This window comes from Podarcis bocagei, assembly GCF_964188305.1.
Source record: "Podarcis bocagei genome assembly, chromosome: 4".
NCBI classification, from domain to species: Eukaryota; Metazoa; Chordata; class Lepidosauria; order Squamata; family Lacertidae; genus Podarcis; species Podarcis bocagei.
This window is the reverse complement of record NC_138128.1, coordinates 81779802-81798487: the sequence shown is the minus strand read 5'-3', so window position 1 is coordinate 81798487 and position 18686 is coordinate 81779802. Positions and strand designations below refer to the sequence as shown.

The 18686-nt window shown below is 42.2% G+C and overlaps 1 protein-coding gene and 1 long non-coding RNA gene across 3 annotated transcripts in view; one reads left to right on the top strand and one right to left on the bottom strand.

The window, feature by feature from the left end:
• Positions 1 to 2373, bottom strand: part of LOC308585385 — a 32774-nt gene extending 30401 nt beyond the window's left edge. The window contains exon 1 of the long non-coding RNA XR_014007357.1: positions 2347 to 2373. This is a non-coding gene — a long non-coding RNA (uncharacterized lncRNA). The remainder of the gene's footprint in view (positions 1 to 2346) is intronic.
• Positions 1 to 18686, top strand: part of NRG3 (neuregulin 3) — a 620711-nt gene that overhangs the window by 527521 nt on the left and 74504 nt on the right. The gene's annotated exons all lie outside the window — the stretch shown is intronic.

The window sequence follows — 18686 nt, the reverse complement described above, 5'->3', positions numbered from 1 at the left end:
GGATAATTGCAAGTGAACATTACCACAGTAACACTGGGAATCAGGCTCTGAAAGTACATGACATGCTTAGCTAAATTTAATTGGTCACCTTGAATTATACCGTCAGTGGTTACGGTCAAACTTTAATTTTACCAAGCCACAGAGGTTGCCTCTGCTAACGATGAGATCAGCAAAACTCTTCAAACGATATATACTATTTTGCAACCAAAAATTCAGCTGCACAAGACATTAAATATATTTGCCTGCCCTGCTTGCTACTCTGTCCATATTGCTGTCTGGCATGATAAGTCTGTAACAGTACAAAGGATTTGACATTAGAAATACCAAGAATATGACACTGGGAATTTGTGGTGAGCTGCAAGACTTACATAGTTTTTTTCTCTAGGTACTTAAGAATTCAGTATCACAAAAGTGTGACTCATGTTAGAAGGTAACAAATACATTATACTAACAATACTTTAATTCTGGGGCTATCAACATCATGTACAAAGAACTGCACAGTGCTTGATAGATGACTTAGGAATGATGACAGCTAAAAGCAATTAATTATGTTATCTAATTCTCAGAATGTTTTTCATACTGAAAATCCAGTCCTGACAGGGGGACTTAGAAGAACGTTCACCTAACAGGCAGGGAGACCTCCAAAATGATACCAAGCATGAGATCAGGGAATAGGCATTTAGTCCAGGAATGGAAAACAGGATCCACCTAGCAGGCCGGAACTTGAGCTCACCCTGACCTCCTGCAGATCACTTTGGCAGATAGGCGGGGCTGCCCATCTGTCATTTATCAGGTGTCAACATTGATGTAAGGTGAGTCATCTTCAAAGGAACCAATAAGGAGCATTCTCCAGGTATTGGAATTCAGGGGAATATTATGAAGCCAACAGTTGAAAAGCTTAGATTAGTAGTAATGCTTAGCATTTGTATAGAGGTTTTGAGAGTTCAAAGGTGGAACCCTTTCAGATGTGGGCTGTTAATGCTCCTGTATGTACACTGCCAGTCAGTGTAGACAATGCCAAACCAAGTGGACCAATGGCCTGCCTTTGTATAAGACAGCTTCCTATGTTCTTAAGACCACCAAGTGAGTTCTTGGCAGAAGAAGCAGTAGACTAGGAACTTCCTCCTTCACAGGCCTTCTCATAAGCCTACTCACTTCATTGAATCACACCAGCTCTCCATTAATGATGAAATTAATACAGTCTTTAAAAAATGTTGCTCGTTGTCTCAAGTGCTTTTTAAGGAATAGTGGTTTATGTGTTTTAAGAATGCATTTCAGATTTCAACATCGGTGAGGATTTATGTGAAAGAAGCCACTAAGTACTTCGATTCGGAACACATTTGCTTGGACGAGTTTGGATTTCAACTGACATAATTAGGGATGGGAGAGAAATTTGCTTTTCTTAACATTTTAATGATAAACTATATAATTTGCTTTTCTTGAAACTGTATATGAACCTAGACATGATTAGCCTCTAAAATTCGCACACTTCCAGATTTTGTGTTGCAGGTCTCCAGCTAAGCAATGGTTTAAAAATGCATACGTTAATAAATATAACATTGCAATATCACATTAGGGGAAATTGCTTACAGAAATGTGCATTTTTTTCCAAAAGTGCATGTACAAAAAAAATTATATTAGGAAAGAAATGCACTCAAATGCTGAACTTCTAAAGAAATTCACAGACTGATGTGGAAATGTGGAGAAATGAATATAGGATTGGAAAAATAGGAAATGAAAGAGCTTCAAATTAACATTCCTCCATTTGTACAAGTATTCTTGGGAGCAGTGGGTTTCTGGATTAGAACTTTAAAAGCATGAAGATCACAGGAAGACTTGCCCCTATCTTGTAACACTGACTCTTCTCTAAGTGACATTTCTTCTCAGTTAAGGCTTTGTTTAACTCATGGTGAAATATTCAGTCCCAGACACGTGGTCAGAAGAGAAGCAGCACAGTTACTGCTGGTGCATTTTCCTGGGATGTGACATTTCCTACAAAGGTAAGTAGAGACACCGCCTGTTTTGTACACATTCTACTTTCAGTTTAAATGTGTTAATTTTTATTCTCTGCTCTTAGGGGCACAGGATTTTTTCCTATAGGAATCTAGAAAATGTCAACATTTTTGTTACATTCACACATCCAGGACTGATTCTCCACCATCATATCATGCATTTTGGCTAGAAAGCAACTGCATCTTGCATTTTGCATCCAGCTACAGCGAAATGGTAAGCCCCAGAATAACGCGTATGAATTCACTTTATAGTGTTGCATGATTAAATGATTTAAACTGATCAGGGTTCCACCTAATCATTCCTGTAATCAAGGGAATAAGAGACCAGCCCTACCTTAGGACTATTTCAGACAACACATGCAGTGAAGCTTGGGAGACGCAACCAGATCCATATAAAGCCCATGCTTTTAGCATCCAATAAAGTCTTGTTTCAAGTCAGAATATAAGAAGGACCTGCTGGATCTCTAATCCAGCATCCTGTTTTCATAACGGCCAACCAGATGCCTGCAGGAAACCCACAAGCAGAATTCAAGCCCCAATCACTCTGCCTTCCTGTGGCTTCCAGCAATGGGTATTAAGCATAATGCAGCAGCTTACTGCAGCGGCAGAGCATAGGCATAATGGCTAATAGCCATGATGGCTCTCTCCTCCGTGGAAAAAAAGTAACAAGCTGAAAGAAGGTAATTTCCTGCAGGTAAGTGCGGAAGGAGAAAGCAAGCCCAAAGTTCTAATATGAGAGCTTTTCCAGCCCAAATTTTGGACACAAGGGTGAGATGGAAGGAGATCCAAATGGCCAGTGGAGCCAAATGTCTGAGTGCCATTCTCGACTCCCTTGCGGCAATACCCTCACACGACTTGCCAGCGCTGCTTATGGCAGCATCAAAACAACACCTTAACAAAACAATGAAAGGCAAAACGATGGCGCTACCCAGTCATCTTGTGCCCCCAAACCACTTGGGGGGTAAGTTGCTGAAACACACCACAAATCTGCCAGCTTAGAATGAATCAGTGAATTGGGGAGGGAAGGATTTTCAGCTTAGAAATAGTGGGCGCCGTGGCTGCATATGGGACAGAAAAGAAAGTAATATGCATCCACCAGGGGTTTTTGTTTGCTTGTTTTTGTTTTTGTTAACTGGGAAAACAATTTAGACAATTGAAATTGAAAAATCTTAGTCAACTGTTTGCTTTAAAAAAATGTTTTTCTTTTCTTTTCAGAGGAAGTGGAATGCAAGAGAAGAAAATGTGCTGTGATGTGGCTAATGCTGTTGTTGTTGCTTGCTGATGTGTGCGCTGAGTCTAAATAAAATACTCTCTCTCTTGGTTTCATTTCTTTATTTTGCGGTCTCCTTACATCATCACTACCACCCACGTCTTTATGCAAGCAACCTACAAAGCCCATTTCCACATTATAAATTGACAGTTGTCCCATATATCTGTTTATGTCTACAATGGATATACCACTTAACGCCATAGTTTCTAAGCACTGTACAACAGAAACTATTACTTAGAATGCCTGCTGGAACGATAATAGAACTTTCCCCCAAGCACTGGAATATAGTGACAGTTATAAAAAGTAATTATGGATCCATGAAAAAAGTGATTATACAAGATTTGTCTAATGAATGGAGAAATATATCCAATGGAGTTGTCTGGTTGAACATGGATAGGTTCACAGTAAGCTGAATCTGAATATCTGGTTCTGAATAGAAGAACAATTATATCAATACAGTGGTACCTCAGGTTAAGTACTTAATTCGTTCCAGAGGTCCGTACTTAACCTGAAACTGTTCTTAACCTGAAGCACCACTTTAGCTAATGGGGCCTCCTGCTGCTGCTGCGCCGCCGGAGCCCGATTTATGTTCTCATCCTGAAGCAAAGTTCTTAACCTGAAGAACTATTTCTGGGTTAGCGGAGTCTGTAACCTGAAGCGTATGTAACCTGAGGTACCACTGTATATCCATGTATCCCTATAACTTTTGTTGTTGAGGGAATATGTTTTAACAAGAGAAAGGATATGCTGTTCCTCCATATTTTATTATTATTATAAAACATCACTTCTAATCTCGAAATAATACAGTTCAGTCTGTGCTTTAGATTGATGAGCCCTGCACAATTAAACGAGGCCACTGTGTCTTCAAATGGTGAACCACATACAGTACAAGTGGAAATCTTGAAAAATCCTGCCCTTCTCAACACTTGTGCATCTGATTTCATGACCAATTGCAGGCGCCTCATCTGATATCACATTTTGACAACTTGTAAATATTCACAAAAATACTTTGGAAGGTTTTGCGCTGACCTACATTTAATGCATGAATGTCCTGGTACAACTCTTAATTCTTTTCCACATATCTCTGGCAGTCCAGCCTACGAGACAGAACCAGCCCTTGCTGTGGAGACTTTCCGGCCTGCTTTCTCTTAACGTATGGGGCAAAGGGTGTCTGTGATGGGTCCCAGGGTGAACATTCAGGATTGCCGTAATTCAGGATGGTTCATTAGCGTACCATGAAAGTGGCTGAAATGTGCCTTGAAAAATTGATGTGCTATGCTGGATGCATCTACTACTTTATGACCCTCTGGTTGAAGAGGATCTATCCTCCCTCTGTTTGCAAGTATATGGGTAGGGCCTTCATCCTGAAGAAGGTAAGAAGAATGCACCAGGATTCCCTGATGCAACCTGCAGCTGCCAGGCACAAGGGAATTTCAGAGCGTCACTCCAGACACTTGTCTGATGCGGGAAGAGTAGATAAATCAGAAGCCTCCCAACTGAGAGGAAGAGCAATATGAAAACAAAATAAATAAAAATAAATAAAAAATTAACTATCAGTCTTGTACATTGCAAGGAGGATGCCTGTCCATCATTTAGTAAGCTGATTGAGAAAATATATGTATATTTTTTAAAGCATTTGAAGAGTGTGCCCCTCCAAATTCAGTCTGGAGGAACCCTATGCTCCAAGTCTTAACATTTCAAGAAATGTTGGCCCAGAGTCCTGCCTCTGGATGTGGGGAATTCAGTTCCACAGTTGGCCAGAAAACCCATTGGGCAGCCCTGAGCAAGGTCACATTCATACCATATTTTTAAAGCACACCTGAAGCATATTTGTTCCACCATGGAATCCTGGGAACTAAACTGTTGAGCGTGCTGGGAATGGTAGCTATGTGAGAGGTATATTTCCCAGAATTCTTTGGGGGAAGCCTTGTGCTTTAAATGTATGCTGTGGATGTGACCTCAGACATTTTCTCTCTCCCCCCCCCCCCATTTCCACATAGTATTCCTGAGAGTATGTAATTAGAGAACTTGGTGTACCATGAGCCCTTGGATGACAATTGGATACATCTAATAAATAAATGTGACATATGAATGAATATGTGCAAGAAGTAAGCAGTCTCATCCTCTCCCCTTGCATCTCCTGGTTTGCTTTCGCTGCTCCCAAGCCTTTGCTTCCCCCCTTACTTTGCATTTCCATAAACTTAATCCATTGGTAGCTTGGATTAGTGGACTGAGATGATGGATATTAGCCATGAAGTGCAGTTACTAGGAATCATTGCTAAAGAACAAATTAGCTCAGACTTACTGTAATGTTGAGAGGGGCGTTTTGAAGTTTTTCTCATTTGCAGTTAGAATGGCTGCTCTTGTCACTGCAAATGATACAACCGTTGAAAAACTGGGGTTGCAACGTGAGTTAAATTGCTGAGTTCATAAAATATGAATGCCTAGAAAATGAATACACCAATGTTAAGTCGGTTAATCAGTTTTAGAGAAACAAAGGAACATTTTACTTACTATAAGATGCAGTTCCATGGGATATTAATGAAGCCATAACAATGGCATCTTTGCCTCTGTGCTGGTCTTTTCTATATCCACTACATTTGTTCAGCAAAGATAGATGTAAATGTAGGCTTGGCATGGAAAAATGAAAAACTAAAATTGTTGGATTTGCCCATCCATACTCAGCAATAGGTCCGATTGAATTCAGTGGAGTTTACGCTCAGATAACAGGGTTAGGATTGCAGCGTATAATGAGAAAGAGATTTGTCTAAAGTCACTCTGTGGATTTCAGGACAGTGTGGTTTTTGGTATGCATCTCCCCTATCCAACTCCAACCTTACACCTTTGATACTACAGTGTTTCTCAGAGGTTGACCAAACACAATGCAAAAAAGCTCACTGATTTCAAAATGTACAGGGAATTAAGAGGGGAGGAATAAAAACAGAACATTTCAGAATGATCAAGTATCAGCAGAAACATATGGATTAAACAGCAGCAATCTACTGCATGGTCGCTGTGTGCTTGCATGGGAGTAAGTAAAAGAGTACCATTGAAGTGACAGCTTTTGAATCTAGTCTTTAAGTCATCTTTCTGCAGGCTTGTGTTGAGTTTCATAAGCTTTCTGCAGGCTTTTCCATGAAGTGTAGATGTCTGAGAGGGGTGAGTAGGGATGAGCACACCAGTTGCAGTCCCTGCCATCAACTGATCCCGGAAGTCTCAGTTGAAGGGAAGTGACTAGGAGAAGCAGGGACCCCACAGTATCTGTGAAAATTCTGGATTCCCAAAACTTCTCCTGTACCCATAGAGGCACCAACTTCACACAATCTTGCTCTGTGAGTTGAGGCCTACAGAAACAGTGATGGAGAAAGGTAGAGCAGTGTGCTCATCCCTATGTACTCTCCTTCTGTTTATTTTTCCTTAACCTCAGAACGTTTGCAGAGGCTTTGGTTCTTAGTGTGATAGAATGCTGGGAAATGCCGCTCCTTCTAATGCAGATTTGTAAAGCTAATTTTGACAGTCAGTTGTACAGTGGTACCTCAGGTTAAGTACTGAATTCGTTCCGGAGGTCCGTTCTTAACCTGAAACTGTTCTTAACCTGAAGCATCACTTTAGCTAATGGGGCCTCCCACTGCCGCCGCGCCGCCGGACCCCAATTTCTGTTCTTATCCTGAAGCAAAGTTCTTAACCTGAAGCACTATTTCTGGGTTAGCAGAGTGTGTAACCTGAAGCATATGTAACCTGAAGCGTATGTAACCCGAGGTCCCACTGTATATTGATTCATTAATTAGCCCACAAAAAGCTACTGGGCTACAATTTGTTTACTCCCCAACTTAAAGGTTGGTAGGATGTGTTTTTATGCTGGGGGCGGGAAGGCAAACCCACTTTCCACAGCCAGCATGGAAATATAGGATATTAAGCTCTTAGCTGGCCAATGATAATAATTTTAAAAAGTCTTCTAGCAAACTGTTTGGTTAAGGAGGGACAGAACGTAAGGAAAGGCTTCTGTTCCTCCATAGCCAGTGTGAAAAGCAAGTGGACTGGTTGAGGAGAATTGGACAAATCCCTTCCTCCCTTCCCCCTGCCTGCCAATTTACTTGCCTCTTTTACCATTCCTGGTCACCTGTGCCTACCAGGTAGGGATAGAGAAGAAACTTGATTCAGTTTGCATATAAAAGCAAACCCAGCTAAACTGCGCTTTTAAAAACAGCATGAAAATGAAAACAGCCGTCCTTTGATAGTCACATTTCTCTGAATTTTGCAATGCAGTTCTCCAGCCAAGTAATGTGTGTAAAAAATGCATGGACTAGGCTAAAGTGTGGATTAAAATGCATGCATTAGTAAAAGTAACATACACATATGCATTGTATTATGGGCAATTGCTTTGCGAAGATTTGTATATTAGGCAGAATTGCATACAATTCCATACAAACATATCCCTTGCTGCCCAGGTGCGTCCAATGGCTGCCTGAGGGTACTTAACTGCAAATGAAGCTGCCCCAACCTGTAGTTTTGTGACTTAATCATATGAGGCAGCTGCACCTGAAGGCAAAACACTCATGGCTAGCATAGCAGTATTGCTGGCTACAATGCTAAATCCTTGCTGCTGCTGGAAGGTAAGTGCCTTGAGCTTTGTCTGCTGCAGGAGAATAACAATAATAATTTTATTATTTATATCCTGCCCATCTGGCTGGGTTGCCCCAGCCACTCTTTCCCCCTCCCTAGAACCTTGCCCTCCAGCAGGGCTCACCCCACAATTTGAGGAAATTTTTACTTATTAAATTTCAATACCACCCTTCACCTGAGGATTACAGGGCAGTTTACAATATAAAAACACAAAAATACATAGCATGGTAACAAAAAAAACCACCCCAATAGCCTCCCACCTTTATTGAACTGAAACACTGAAATTCATTGAAGCATTGAATTCTCTCTTTAAAAACATTTTTTTAAAGTTTACTTTTATATATTTTTAATGGAAGCAGGTCAAACAAACAAATAAAATAAAAATAACAGAAAGGCAGAAAAAATGAGTGACTTCTCAGTTGGGTTTCAACTAGGGAACTCTGAGCAAAACCTTCTGATTTTCTGAACATTTACAGGGTTCCTCCTGTGTGTGAGCTCTCTAGTCCTGAGGTATGGTCAAAACTTATTTTCCATTCACCTTGTTCTTTGCTCTTCCTTGTTCCTACGTGCTCTTTGATTTCAACATGGGAGTAGGCAGATCCAAGATTGCCAGAAATCAGAGGGAAGAAGTGGCATTGCTATTTATGACTGGGGGGCTCTGTGCAAATCTGCTTTCACAGACAAAAAGAGGTATCTTTCGCGTGTGATAGCTGAAGTCGTCTTTTATGCATTTATGCTTGCTTTGAAATGTGAGGAAACAGACCTAGCCGGTTAGCAGTACCTCCCACATTTCACACCCTTGGCACTACAATTTCAGGTTATTGTTGGTAATCATTCTGTGAAGGTGTTTAAGCCATTCTGTGTTATTAATATGCCTATAACATTCAGTGTTGCTGCTTACTAATAGCTGTTGATACAGAAAGCTCACATATTCCACGAGAGTTAATTGGGCTGCAACCCACATACATTGCAAATAATGCCGCTTGGAGCAAGCTCTTAGGGATATTCAGTCAATCTCATGGAGACTGCCGTTATCTAGCAGCTAGCAAACAGAAAAAGAGAATCCTTGTTAATTTGGTGAATGGCATCATAAAGATCATGTTCTGCAGTTTTGTATACAGTGTTGGTTGGCCACATGGCAAGCCTCAGACTTTAGGAAGAAATGAGGCTTTTCTGCATAAATGCCAGTGCAGATAGGTCTCATTCATATCGGTCACCTGGGGTCGTGGTGGATGAGTAGCTTGAGCAAATAGGTTTATGACCACTTAAAAGCCTTTGAAACCAATGTTACTGTGTGAAGTGCTCGTGTGGATATATGCTTTTTGTTAGTCAACAATGCACCTAACAGCCCACCATCTTTAAACTGGCCCAGCGCATCACTGCTTTTGCCCATTGAGAAGTGCTTTCCCACAGCTGAAGAAATATTACTACTCTTAGGCTCTGTTGTATGCGAAACAGGCCTCTGCTTCTTAGTGTTTCTGCCTTGAGAGCTTGTCTTTTCCACATCAACTGCTTAGGGCTAATAGTGAAGAAATTGGGTGTGCTGTTGGGGGGGGGGCTGTTGTCTGCTGTGGTGCCGTTATGGCTGGACGGCAAGACCAAAGTACAACATTTGCGATTGCGTGACAGGTAACAGAGGCACAATGCACAACAGCTACATTCACCATCTTCAATTGAATCATGGCGCCAGAGCAAGAGTGGCAATAGTTCAGCCAATCAGATGCCACCTTTGGGGCATGGGGCCAATGAAGGTGCCAGAGATCAGGGGTGGGCCTCAGTTCCAGTCTCAAGAATGCAGCCACTGCAGCACAACTTTCCATGATGCTGCACATAGTGAGAGGAGCTGTTTGCCAGCACTGTCTTGCAAAGGTGTACTGTAGGAGGGGTGTGGGGTTTTTTGAGGGCGTTGTCTTGGAGGTATAAAGAATGGCAATAGGGAGCGAGTTGGATTGATTTACTTTGGGACATGGGGAAGATGGGAATGGATGTGTAGCAGCCATGTAGAAGGGAAGATGATGGTGCAGGCAGGGGTGGGCTTTGCTGTTTTGAATGTCAGTGATGCCCTGAGGGAGGTGAAAATTCAGCACCTCCCACGCCTCGCCTTCTGTTCTGCTCAAATCACTGTCATAGTTGCTGTGCTCTGGGGCACTCCCTAGCCTTGACACCCAGTGCAGCTGAACCGGACGCACTGCCCTAAATCTGCCTCTGGTGCGGGGAGTTGGGGGCTCAGTCCTCCAGTTCGTTGGACTCGTTCATCCTTTCTTTGTAGAAACATTTATATTGAGGGCCAGCCCAGGACATTTTGCTGCATGATGTGGAACAGCAAATGTCCCCCACCCCAAATTAAGGTGCATAGTGCCCAAAGTTGACCAAGCTATTTCGACACCTGAGGTTGAAAGTCCCATCCCCTGGGAGTGAAATATACAGTAAGAGTCATTTCAGTGCTCTTTCAAAATATCCAAGATAAGCTGCCTTGGGCAACTGCCTTACTCTGCCAGACAGAAGGGCCAGCTCTGTTTGTAGAGAATAAGATGGCAAGCTATTCTCCTCAAATAGATGGGGCCTTCTACTCCCTCACCAGATCTCCCAGTGCAGCAGCCAAACCACCATGAGGAGTGAAGCAGAAAGTATCTCCTCTCCAGGAGCCAACATACTCGCATGTCCATGTTAAGCTGGGGTTTGGTTGAGCTTGATGTGTGTGAGCCAAGCCAGTGTCCCCTTTGGACATAAGTAGGACAAAATAAATATGGTGTCACATTCAGAGGGATAGATCTTCATTTGCTCTGTAAAAGGAAAGGACGTGGATGTTTAGATAATGCAGTAGCTACATAAATCAAACATTGCATGTACTAAAATGATATAGAAAGCAGACAGAATTATTGATCATATATGTCCCCCTACTGCTAATTCTTGTGAGCGGATTGCATGGCAGATTCTCTCCTCCATATCATACCCTCATTCCAAACCAATTCATTTTTACACTGACTCTCTGTGCTTCATTCATTCCTCTTATTTTACCTGGGTATTGATTTGTTTTGATTGCTCTATTTGATTTTAATCTTCTCCTGCCGCAGTCTGTTTAGGTGTATTCCCTTACTCCCTGTTCTTCCTAACTCGTTCTCCTCCTTGGCAGCTGGTGCTTCTGAAGCAGCCAGAATTGGACAGAGTAGCAGATACGCGAAAGATATGTGAGTGGGATCAGCAGTAATCTCCTTAGACTTGGCAGTGTGCCACTCATCCCAAGTCACAAGCAGTTTGGAGAACCCCAACACTGGAACAAAAAATGGTTGCTTTCTATCCTAAATGTGAGCTTCCCAGAAGCCTGTAACCTGTCACGTAAGGAAGCAAGATAGTAAAGTAGAGGAGCCCTTGATCTGATCCCACTTGACTCTCCGTATGCTCTTAGGTCATATGTGTAAATTTTCATACTGGCCTTCCACAGCCTGGTTCCTTCCACATATTTTGGACTACAGCTTCCATCAGCACCAGTCAGCGTTGCAGGACCAACTCCTAGCAGCTCAGGTGCCTTCACCACCCCAAGAAAATATTTGAGGGGGCCGCCTCCCAAAGCTAATGGGCTTTGTTGTTTAGTCGTTTAGTCGTGTCCAACTCTTCGTGACCCCATGGACCAGAGCACGCCAAGCACTCCTGTCTTCCACTGCCTCCTGCAGTTTGGTCAAACTCATGCTGGTAGCTTTGAGAACACTGTCCAACCATCTCGTCCTCTGTCATCCCCTTCTCCTTGTGCCCTCCATCTTTCCCAACATCAGGGTCTTTTCCAGGGAGTCTTCTCTTCTCATGAGGTGGCCAAAATATTGGAGACTCAGCTTCAGGATCTGTCCTTCCACTCAGCACTCAGGGCTGATTTCCTTCAGAATGGATAGGTTTGATCTTCTTGCAGTCCATGGGACTCTCAAGAGTCTCCTCCAGCACCATAATGCAAAAGCATCAATTCTTCTGCGATCAGCCTTCTTTATGGTCCAGCTCTCACTTCCATACATCACTACTGGGAAAACCATAGTTTTTACTATACGGACCTTTGTTGGCAAGGTGATGTCTCTACTTTTTAAGATGCTGTCTAGGTTTGTCATTGCTTTTCTCCCAAGAAGCAGGCGTGTTTTAAATTCGTGCCTGCTGTCACCATCTGCAGTGATCATGGAAAAGCTAATGGACACTGCCCTTCAAATGGTGTGTGTGTGTGTGTGTGTGTGTGTGTGTGTGTGTGTGTGCATGCTGTGTCATGTGATTAATTGTGTGGGGTGGAGCTTATATTTCCCCCTCCAATATTTTATTCAACTTGGCACTCCTGGCCAACATGGTGAATAGTCAGGGATGGAGTTCTAGCCCAAACATTTAGAGGGCACCAGATTGGGGAAGACTAAAATTGGGGCCCTTTGATCAACTGTGCAAAAACCAAAATAGTTCAGAACTCTGGCTCTCGAACATATTTTGCAATCCACATCTGTGAAAGAATCTCATTCTTATTAATATTAAACATGTCAGTAATAACATGTTAATCTTCTAGTTTGGAATTCTCTACCCATAACGCTTTTTCAGAGCACTGCACTTCCAACATCCTTTTTGTATGGTTCCAGCAGTGAACACCATCCATCAAGTCTACTATCCCTTTGTCATATTTATTGCCTGCTCAATTTCTTCTCTTCAATCTCTTCATTTCTTCCTTCAGTACTTTGTGTGTGTGTTTAGCGTACTAACGTAATAATGCCCCTTGTGTTGATAGCTTAGTTGTGAAGATAGTCTTTCTCCCTGTGGGTTTCGGTTCAAGGAATTGCCACTTTGCTGTTCAGCTATGGTTTATAAGGGCATCTTTTTATCACAGACCTGGGCTGTTGAAGTCTTTGTCCCATTGGAATAAATGGCAAAACCCCAATGATTCTAATGAACAAGGATTGCATGTCTATCTACTTCACTGTAGAGGGCTCTTCTGCAGTTCATTATGGTAAACTTATTTATTTACTTTTTAAAAATAATGATAATAATTTTCTTTTAGTCTTCATATTGCTTTTTTTTTGGGGGGGGAATCCTACCCAGAATTGTAATCTTGTATTCATTCATGCATAATGCAAGAAATATATTAACACCTTGTATTTACTTTGCTGGCCGACTTCTTTTATTTCTTTATTGTTAAGCTATGAACTTGCTATACTGTATAATAAGACATACATTTCTGCATTTCCCCCCCATCTCATCTTCTTTCTGTCTTCAGCAGCATCAAAAGTTGTGGTTTTGTATGGTCATTTTTGGGAACGCTGCAAATAAGCACGAATTCCACTTCTGGGAGTGAAATTGCAAATTTGCAGTTTCATATTAAGTATTCCAAATAAAGCAAAGGGTTTCCATACAGTTACCCCCTCCCCCCCAAACAATGAGAGAGAGAAATGTTGCACAAAATGTTGCATATTAAGCCCAGTGCATGTAAGGATGAGAACACATTCAGTACTGGGGCAATAATGTCACCTATCGTGGAAAACCTCAGTTTGACCTGGGCTCTCGGACATCTCCAAATATGAGTCAAGCTCAACCCCACTGCCTGTCGGAGCTTCCTCACACTCCCCTTTAGAGGCAAAAAAATGACGATGGCAACTTTGTCTTGGGAATAGTATGGGGATAAATAAAGTAATCAGTATTTAGAGGCCCTGTCCTTAATTTGAAAATGATGCTCCTGCTAGGGGGCATGGGATTGTAGTCTCTGCTTCACTCTCCTTTCTCACAATGGAAATAATGACACATGACACAATTATTAAGGTTAATGGGCTAAATAAGGCCACAGCTTTATTGGTTACAGGTGATGAGCAGTATTGGCTTAGGCATTGGTCCTAACTGACTATATCCGACTTCAGCCTGTCTGCTTGAAGTCTGGGAAGGGTTAACAACCAGTAGGGGGAGTCCTGCTGATGCACATCAACTAGGAACTCCCCCAGGGTCACCTCTCGGGGGCGTGCCTTAGGCCCTCACCTCCCTAGGCTTCGGACAGGGCCACGCCCCGTGGAATCCTTTATCGAACTACCCTTCAATATGCGGGGCAGACGATGGTGCTACCTCCCCTCTTTCATCTACAGAACAATAACAATGCCTAACCACCGACACCCTCAAACCTACAACCAATCCCTAATCCCAGAAATTATACCAGCCAACCACACATCATTTCCCGCATTGGAAAGATGCACACCATCTTCTCGGTAACTGGCAGGTGGCAAAGAGGGAGATCCCCGGCCGCGTCCTGCCTTAAATAGGGCAGGCCACCCCCCCCAGAGCCAGCTGATTGGCTGGCCAGTAGGTCACGTGGCCGGGGATCCCCCCAATCGTGCGGGGGCTGGGCTCCAGCCACCACACGCGCGATGGGACCTTGAAGCCCGCAATCTCACCTCCTCTGTAGGATGGAAGTGGCTTTTTTGTTTAAGAATGAGGGAGGGTTCTGCAGGGAAGATGGGGCACTTGATCCATCTGTGTGGTTTTTTTCTTCTTCTCCAGGCTTTTCTGGAAAATCTACAAAATACCACTTGTATTGAGGAAGGGTTTAGTAATCATTGGGAAAGCTTGGGGTGGAATTAATGGATTTCAGTTTGAATCAAGGACAGTTTATTAATCGTAAAAATGTAAGAAGTTTCCTGTTGGATCTGACCAAACACTCATCTATCCCGGCACTCTGTTTTCATAGAGGCCAACCACATGCCCATGGGAAGCCCACAACCAGAACCTGAGTGCAACAATACTCCCACCAGAAATCGAGACATAGTACCTCCAACAGAAGTAAAAATTTAAAGCCATCCAGGTTTGTGGCCAACACTATACATTGTGGAAGAGAATTCCATAGTTGCATTCCATATTTTATGTACTATGTGGAATCTTGTGGAATATTTCCATGATATATAATAATGACTTATTTTTAAGGCAAAATGAAAACTTTGTCTAGCTCCTTATCCAAAGCAGATAGTTTTAATTTACTTCTTAATTCCTGAGCAGCACTGTAGTTTTGAAAGTAGCTTCTTTAGCTTTAGGCTATATGGTGTCTTTCATCATATGGTAATTTCATTTTCCTCTCTGTGGGTGCAATCCAGATCTATTAAAATCAATGGGTGTTTTGCCATTGTCTCCAGTGGAATGTAGATTGGACTCTAAATCTGCTGTCATGCACTCCAGGAAATGCATCTTTAAAAAAAAATACAGACAGACAACGATTTCACTTTGAATCCAAAATTCTTAGCAGGAAAGACAAATGAGTGAATATCCATTTCCCCATTTCCATCTGCTATCAGCCATTTCCAAGACTGCACTATAAGAATTTGTTCAGCTATTCAAAGGGGAGTTTTAAAACTAAATGGAAATGGGTTTTTTGTTCGTATAATGAACCTGTTCAAGACTTTTCTAGTTTAGTGATTTCCCCCTGCATATGCTATCACAAATCCAGGAAACACACATTCTCTGTCTATCAGATTTTATATTCAGATACAGCTGTGAATGGGACATGCAAATATTCTGAAAGCTGGGAAAAGTTGGAGCTTTAGAGTTTTTAGATAAATAGGCTTTGGACTTTTCCGTTCTTGGCTGTATGTAGGCTCAGGCAACATCTTACTAAGTTTTGAAGAGTTTATTTATATGTGGGTGGGCTGATTTCAGTTTGGCATAGTCTGCTGCTTTTCTTATCCAGTCGTACCTTGGATCCCAAATGCCTTGCAAGTCTAATGTTTCGTTTCCCGAACACCGCAAAACCGGAAGTGTGCGTTCCGGTTTGCAAATGTTCTTTGGAACCTAAACATCCATTGCGGGTTCCACAGCTTCCGATTGGCTGCAGGAGCTTCCTGCAGCCAATCGGAAGCTGCGCCTTGGTTTCCAAACGTTTTGGAAGTCAAACAGACTTCAGGAACGGATTTCGTTCAACTTCTAAGGTATGACTGTACTGGGATCCCAAGGTCCACTGCTGAATTTTTCATTTACAAAACAAGAGAACAACAAAATCTGATTGAAGCAATCGTGTATGCATGGCTTAAGAACACAAGAAGAACCTTACTTGATCAGATGAATGTCATCATTGTCCACTATTCTTTGCTGTTACTAGATGGTCCTGCACAAATAGGCCACCAGGAGGCTATCCAGTCTACCTTCTATCCACTAAAATTACCCTGGAATCCAGGATACGCCAGTGTCTTTTAGACTGTGTGCTGGGGTTCCTTGAAATCATATTAGGGGTTTCTTAGCGAGAATAGCAGTAATGCTGGCCAAGCTTCCCTGAAATACATTGCCTACCACAACTAGGGATGCTGGATAATTCCATTGAAGCAGAAACGGGAGTGGAAGTGGCTGCTGTTTACTTTTTCGTCCCATACCCGGAAAGGAAATCACTACAGCAAATGCAATCACTATCCACTTTTGTCGTTGCTTTAGGTCAACAAATGCTACATGAGTGATTATGCTTTCCCGCCATTTTCATTGTGTTTCCTTTGCATTGAAATGAACGGGGTGGAATAACATAATGATATAATTTGTGTGATTGATTTTATGAGAGATGTAACTTACATAACGTTGCTACGGTAGAAAGAGAGATGGATAGCATAGTTTTGGGTGGCAGAAGAGAAGCGAAGTTGGAGGCAATGAATATAGGATACAACAGAAAACAATGCCTTCTTACATTCCTAACTACAATCACCCCAGCAACATGCAGCCACAATGGAGTGTTGGATACCTTCTAGGAAGTCACAGTATTACACATAAATTGAATGTACATTCAGAAGACTTCTTAGAATATTCGTTCAGTGATGCATAGGGGGCATGTGGCAAATTCGGAAGTGTTTCCTCCCCCAAAAAATCAATGTGGAAAGGATTGTTTGAAGCTACATTGTTTGATAAATATGCCAGAGGCCTTATGAATGAGCAACAGAGTTGTTTCCCAAGGTTTGTCATGGCTTCCAGTACATCTTACCTTATGGAAGTTTGCAGAAAATACCTCACCCCACAACAAAAATACCCGAGTTCATTTCTCCAGTCAGACAGTAGGCATGTCCTCTACAGCAAGTAAACTCAGTTTCTAAAAACAAGGAAATAAGCATAGCCAGTTGGAGAACAAAACAAATGGCTGCCTAACTCCACAATCCTAATGATGCCTATTCAGAAGTGAACCCCGTTCTAAGGGATTTACTTTCAGATAAATATGTGTAGAGTTGCAGACAAAGAGGAATATAGAAATACAGGTCCAGCTCCAGGACATGAAGGGAATCTGGGTGTCAACTGCACTGGTTGGTCTCCTCGTAAGAAAGCCTGCTAGACAGCATACTGGGCATCTTGTGTAAGACAGCAGAGCAGAAGTCCAGCAGGATATCACTGTGACCCAAACACGGACTTGTTTCCTTTCTATCAAGTATGTTTGTGTGTGAGAGGGACAGAGAGAGGAAGAAAAGATTGAAATCATATGAAATTTTCTGTGTGTCTCCTTTTAACCACCCTATTATCAAACTCTTCAAGAACACAAATCTTTGGTTTGTTGAACCATTGAAGAGGTTTGCCAGAGAATGAAATAAAATGAGAGGAATAAATGGCCCTGATATTTCAAGAAGTGCTTGCTATTAATTTAGAAGTGGCTCTGGAGTTATATATAGTCATTTATTTTTCCCTGTGTGTGCCTCTTGCTCCAGCTCTCTCTGATATACTACTTATTCACTTCATGATTACTGTTCTCTAACTTTTAGTCTTCTCCTGCATCACACAATTATCCTTTCTCTCTTTCCCCCCTTGTTTAGTCCCATCATGGAACACCAGGTAACACAGAGAGTTCTTGGCTCAATTTGGTTTCATAATCCAAATGAATGATTCCGTGCACCAAAACTTAGTCATTATATTGGACTAATGATACCCATGGGGACATCCCCTTACTTTCTCCTATATAAGTGAATGGTCATTCATTTGGAGGGAAGTAAAGCTTGGAGCAGGAGAATCAGAGGTGTGCTGGGGGTGGGGAGAAACTGGGCAATGTTGAGTAGATAGGAGAAAAAGAGCCAGATTTGGGGGGAGCAACAAAATCTAGTTGTAGGACAAAGCAAGGGAAAGAATCATAACTTAGGGCAGGAGAAGCAATCCCAGAGGGGTGTTGAGAAAGCTGAGTGGTCGATAGTTACCTAGGTCTTCTTTTTTTCCCTTTTTTGAAGATGGAAATAACATTTGCCTTCCTCTTTTCTTTAGGGACCTCACCCAAGAATTCTCAGTTTATAGACAGGGCTCTGAGATTACATCCACAAGTTCCTTTAGCGCCCTTGGTTGTAGCTCAGCAGGCCCTGGAGATTTGAATTTGCTAGATTTTCCCTTACCGCCTCGTTTAAGGGGGCAGAGTTCTCATAAGAACAGCCTGCTGGCTCTGACCAATGGCCCCTCTAGTCCAGCATCCTGTTCTCACAGTGGCCAACCAGATGCCTGTGAGAAACCCTCATGCAGGATTCGAGCACTCTCCCCTTCTGTGATTTCTAGCAATTGGTATTTAGAAGCATTGTTGCCTCCATCATCTCTGCCTCTGCATCTTTCCCTATTCATCTCTTTGGAAATGTCATTGTGGTTTTTTTGCTAATATATTTTATCTATGAAGTCTAATATAATACATTACCGAAGTGGAAATGACAAGATCCCCTTAGACTTCACCTGCACCCTCATTTTATAATTTTACATTTGATGGGCTGTTTATGAAAGGAACTGTTCCCTAGTATTCCCGATGCCTGTTTTGATTAAGATGTTTTATGACACTCTTAGGCAAGGGGTGCCTGCCCCATTTTTATGTTGAT